This window comes from Myodes glareolus, chromosome 3 (assembly GCF_982192425.1).
Source record: "Myodes glareolus chromosome 3, mMyoGla1.1, whole genome shotgun sequence".
Taxonomy (NCBI): domain Eukaryota; kingdom Metazoa; phylum Chordata; class Mammalia; order Rodentia; family Cricetidae; genus Myodes; species Myodes glareolus.
Genome location: NC_142028.1, coordinates 92768933 through 92774762, shown reverse-complemented (window position 1 = coordinate 92774762; position 5830 = coordinate 92768933). Strand labels below are relative to the sequence as shown.

The 5830-nt window shown below is 47.5% G+C and overlaps 1 pseudogene; it reads right to left on the bottom strand.

The window, feature by feature from the left end:
* Positions 1 to 5411: 5411 nt before the first annotated feature.
* On the bottom strand, positions 5412 to 5594 carry LOC148122746 (Nuclear RNase P; annotated as a pseudogene).
* Positions 5595 to 5830: the final 236 nt, after the last annotated feature.

Below are 5830 nucleotides of genomic sequence, written 5' to 3'. Positions count from 1 at the left end.
AGTGGGCCACTGAGGGTGGTTTAGGGCAACAGCGGGTAGGAGACCACAGCAGGCCATGAGGAGCAGCTGCTCCCACCACCCAAGGCCTCTGTGGGTCCCAAGCAGGTTGGGAGACAGTGGGTGAGAGACCTCAGCAGGCAGGACAGCAGGTCCCATGAGGAGCCGCAGGTGAGAGATGGATAGGCATGCCTTGCAAGAAAGTAGGAATAGTTTAATTAGTGGGTTATGGGAGAAAAGGGAAAGGAGAGAGAAAAGAGGGGGTGGGGGAAAGAGGCAGCAGCCACCTCTTTCGGTATACAATCTAACTCTTTTCTTAAGGACTTCCCAAGTGTCTTGCCAATTCTGATGACTTCCCAGTTTGTCCTCTGCAGAAGCAGTGGTAGCAGCAGAAGGGGACAGGAACAGTGTCCTAAGTGCATCTTTGGAGGAGCGGCGGCAGCCAAAGCCGCATTGCTGGCTGGCATGACACTGTACCACAGGTTGGAGTGCCAATTGTTGTTTTTAATCTAAATTTTTATCTTACAATTTTACCAACAAAGACTCTAAATTCAGAGGCTGGGGTGAAAACCTGCTAGCTCAGAGAGGTTCAAGGAACCGGCTGACGTTCCTCCTTTTCTGGAATCTTAGAGAAAGAGGGTTCTTCTGTTACCCCCAAAGACCACTACACTCAAAGCCCCTCCCTACTACTTCCTGTGTGCCTCTCTATCCATTTTCTGGACTCTCTCTGACTCTCTATGATTATTTTATGTCAACTAGTTGCTGGCTCCGTCTCCTGACCCAAGGTTGATTTTATTTAATTAACGCAGTCTCAGGGTTCAGGGTGTGACTGAATGTCCTGCAACAATAGAGACAATTCCATATCAGTGTTTATTGAAGGTCAACCCACAATAACTTAGTTATGGAATCAATCTAACAGTCTTCTAAAAGGGGAGTGGATTATAAAGAATTGGTATATATACCTAAATTGATTTGTTTTCAGAAACAGAGAAATGAAATTATGTTGTTTACAGAATAATCAATGCAACTAGAGATAACCATTCTTAGATTTTATTTAGATTCATGATATCACATATGTCTAGAGGAAGAAAGGGGCTTAGTAGGGGGCAAAAACAAAAGAAGAGAGGGCTGTGGGGGGGATAAGTTCAACATACAACATATACTTGGATGAAAATCTCCATATGTGACATGGTTCCATTTATAATAAATATAATGAAAATTTAAGAAACAAATGACCAACAACAACAGAAAAGAGACCTTGATATTCATACACAAAAGCTAACCCAACAGCTCTCTGATAGGGTTGAACACAGTGTGAAATCTTCACCTACAGATGATTTAATGAACCTTATTGTCGGTGAAGCCTTCTTTTGCTGGAGTATTTGTTTCTTGAGGGTATAACTTTGTCTTATTACTTTGACAGCCTCCAGGTTGCCCAGGGTCTGGGAAGGAGTGACACCCAAAGCTGAACTGCACTCAAAGGAAGGGCAGAACAAGAGAAGCTCACAAGAAGACTGAACTAGTAAGAAAGAGTCCTCAAGGGTAACAGTGGAGGCAAGAAGCCAAAGGACGATTCTGAGCAAAGACCCCAAGGATTTGAGAAATAACTCAAATACTTCGGTTTAGTTGGAGAGTAACCCTGGAAGAGAGATATGATTTTTATTGTTATCAGCCTTCTAAACTATGCTGCCTACTTATTCATGAGGGTGGGGCCATTCATTCATGGAATGTGGGGTTACCCTATCAGGGAGATACAAGTTCCTATCGCAGATAGAGATCCATTATGAATAAGCTTGGCGAATGTCGAAGCTCCTCTTGCTCTGTCACATTTCCCCCTTCTGGGACATTCTAACTTGACAAGCAGACTGGAGTTAAGTTTGTGGTGCCTGAGCTTTCGGTGCATTGGTTAAGATGACCGTGGAAAGACCACAGTCATTCTCTAGCAAGGGGACGTGTTTGGTAACAGGGTTGCACTGTAGCCCCTCTCAGGTGACCTCCAGTTCCCACAGAAGACTACCACGCTAACGAGCCAAGTCTGAATGAGCGCCATGAGATTTTATCACAGCACGGGTCTGGTTTGCCTCGAGGAGAACATGTGGATTATGCAGATGCCTTATTTCTCAACATTTGATGTTCCTTTTCCAGCAATTGCTAAAATGCTGAACAGAAATGAAACACCACCCAGCAGGTTTTAGTACTCTGTGTGAAGCCTGCTTGCTTTCAGCAGCTTGTGGCCCCCTCACTTGGAGTTTCTTCATTTCAAAGATGCGAAGCTGGAAAGAACATTAATGTTTCTGACAGAAACCCCCAGGTCCTTCAAATCACTCCTGGTGATTCCTCAGCCATTGACCTCAGCCATGACCACTGGCCAGTGTTATAGCTATTGGCCTGGAGTGTCTAGACCAATGGTTCTCAACATGTGAGTGGAGACCCCCTGGAAGATTAAATTCCCCTTTCATAGGGGCTGCATATCAGATATCCTGCGTATCAGATAGTTACAATTCATAACAATAGCAAAATGACAGTTATAAAGTAGCAAAGGAAATAATTATATGGCTGGGGTCATCACCCATAAGGAAGTGTATCCAAGGGTCACAGCATTAGGAAAGTGGAGAACCCCTGGTCTAGACCACTGACCCTGCAGACCTGACAGCCCTCTAGAGTTCGAGTGACCAAAGCTTACAATTTCCCTCATCTTCTCTCCTTCTTTAGCCTCTGCTGCTTGCCTTCTCTTGTCTTCTCCCATTCCCCCACCTTGCTTGTCTGAAATTGTTCAGCTGCTGCCGCTTCAATGGTCAGGCAGCCGTCTGCGCCGCCATGTTTGTGGCTTGACCTAACAACTGCTCTCCTCTGCTCCTTCCTCTTTGTTTCCAGATCATTCTGCATACCCAAACACGGGGTGGTGGTGGAACCACTTGAAAGAAAGCTTTTATTGGATTTAATATTACGATACCAGAGGGAGTCCAGCAGCTGACTCTCAGAGTGAGCCTGAGTAGCCTGCTGATACGGCTCAAGGAGAGCCACTTGGACCAATCACAGACACCTCTTAGGCAAATGGAGGTTTGTGTTTGTGCCAATTGTAGCATGTCTCTGCAACGCTGACCACAGCAGTCTGTTGGCTAGCACCCTTGGGAAAGTTTATCTCTCGGCCCAGGCAAAAATGGTTGCAGTGTCATCTAGAGTTTCACAGAGACTTTTGTAGCAAAAAGTACTGATTGGGGCTGCACCTTCAGCAGCCGGGATCATTGTGTGGTTTCCTCAAGGCCTCCGTGGAGTGTTCACAATGGACATGGCTGGCTGCTGACCTGACAGTCCTCTGCTGTAGGCAACCAGGGCAGGGAGGGAGGGAGATTCCAACAGCTTCCAATTTGGAAGTCAAGTTGCCTTGTTCCCCATTGTCTCTTCTTATCACAGGGAAATGAACATTCGAAGGAATGCTTACAATAAGAAATTAAGAGCCTATCATTTATTAGCAGTGACTTTAACAGATTTTTAATGGCACTTGACTGAGGAGGACAGTTTCTCTCCTCTGTCACATCTCCTTACATGGATTGGGATTTAGGTCCTCAGCGCTGTGCAAAGATTCAAAGAAATAGGTTAAAACCGGTTTCAGCAAGACAATTTTTGTGACTTCTTCCAGAAGTCCTTTGCCAGTCAGCCCTGTCTTCTCCAGGAGAATTTGAGGAAGAGGCTCTGTGAGGCGCGCATCCTGACCAGCAGGAATGAACGCCACCAAAAACGAGAATTCCTTCCCTGGTCACATCTTTATTCGGAGCCCTTTGATTGAGGAAAATTGGGGGAAGGGAAGATAGAGCAGGGACGAGAGAAAGCTTAGAGAGAGAGAGTTGGGCCCCGAGGCAGCTGCTTTTAAACGGTGGAGAGGCTTGAATGCTGTCCTGATTGGTTAATGCCATTCTGCTGTTCTGAGCATGTGCAGGCAAGGGTGCAGGCAAGGGTGCTCAGCCCCACATGGCTAAGCCAGGTATACCTCCAAACTGCAGGACCACCTGTGCCTCCAGGTGGCTCCCAACAGCTCCCCCTATTAATGTCTTTAAGAGCAATAAGGCAAAACTATTTTCCAATCTGGTCCCCACCTCATGATGTGTGGACCGATTGAAGAAAAGAAAAACAAGACACACCCTTCCCGTGCAATGGGACACTACCCTGGGAGTGCTAGGGCTGTGTCTGCACACCCTCCGCCTATACATACCTTTCTCTATACCGTGGGATTATCTGGTCCCTAGAGGGTACTAAGGCTACGCATGGCTAATTGCCTATGAGCTCTTTTGAAGCTGAGAGCCAAACTTGGGGTGAGGATACACATACCAAGACTGCCAAGGCCTGTGTCACAAAGACCTTGTCCCACCTCACTTGGGCTAGCAGGTAGCACACCAATCAAAGACATACAGCACTTCCACCTAGACACAGCATGCCAAGAATATCTCTGCTCCCACCCATTCCTAAGGAAGGAAAAGGCAAAATAGAGTCAGTCAGAAAATTGTTAAGAGATAAGAGGTTGCACAGGGTGTTGCTCAAGTCGATGGTGTGAAACAGCTGCTCTTGACACTGCCCAGAGGGTCATCTCTGCTGCCTCCGCATGAATCTTCCACAGCAGGACACTCAGCATCCACTGGGTCATCTTCTTTATCTCTCTTGTCAGTCTCGCTGGCATCCAGATGTATGTCAGCATTCCTAGAAAAACATAAACAAAACTCTCCTCCCAAATTAACATTTAAGAGTATTAAAAACTCTCAGTGTAAAAATTCAGCACAATCAGTACTGGAAGTAGGCTGGTTTTGAACTTAGAGACTTGCAGGTCTCTGTTTCAAAAAGCAAATCTTGTTTGCCTGTACCAGCAAAATTTTGAATTAAAAATTAAGTGTAAAGAATGCAAGAGAAATCCTTTCTCTGGGGGAAGCTGTCACTGGTAGTCCCCCTCTATTGTCTAACACCAAAACAGTTGTCACTGGGAATTGAACTCATGACCTTTGGAAGAGCAGTCAGTGCTCTTAACCTCTGAGCCATCTCTCCAGCCCCTGCATTCAAATGAAAAAACCTCTAGGTAGCATTGTTTATTCCACCCGTTGCCTCAGGCAAAAGGTCCGCCTTTGTTACCTAGGATACGGTAACCAGGTAGACACGCCTTTATTATGATAATCACGACCAGTTCTTTGAGGGAGAATGGGCATCGGCAATCGATCTGACTACTTCCTGCTGACAAAGGGGCGATGTTTGGGGGATAAATGTTTTTATCTGACTGAATTTTTGGCGACAAATGTTTTTATCTGACTAAATTTTTGGTGACAGCGGCTGTGAGCGGCGGCAGCAGCAGCTCCGCCTCTGAGGCGCGGCCCACCGTGGCGCGCTCCGCATGGCCCAAAGGCATGGCTCCGCCCCGGGCCGTGCGCGGGCTTGCCGGTTTATCCTCAGGCAATGAACTTGCACCGCTGGCCGTGAGTCTTTTCCAAGCTCCAGCGAGGGGGGGCATCCGCCCACCCGTGGGGGGCCCGGTTAGGGCCGCGGGGGGCCCCAGTCTCAGACCTTCCCAGGGGTCTCCGTCTTTAGGTCTTAAGCTGCGCTGCTGCTCACCACGCAGCTTCCGCCTCAGTCAGTGCAAGTCCGCTCAGGTGCTGAAAAAGTCCTCCAAAAACCATAGCCCCGCCAGAAGGCCGGGACACATAGCCTCTGATGTCACACGGACTTTAGCCCGTCCATGTTGCCACAGTGACCTGGCTTTTCGTAGACCTCTGCGGACTCCAGCAAACTCCCCGCCAGCAACTGGTTAGCATGGCCACGCCTCCCGAATGAGCTAGCACTCTCCAGTGCAATTTTG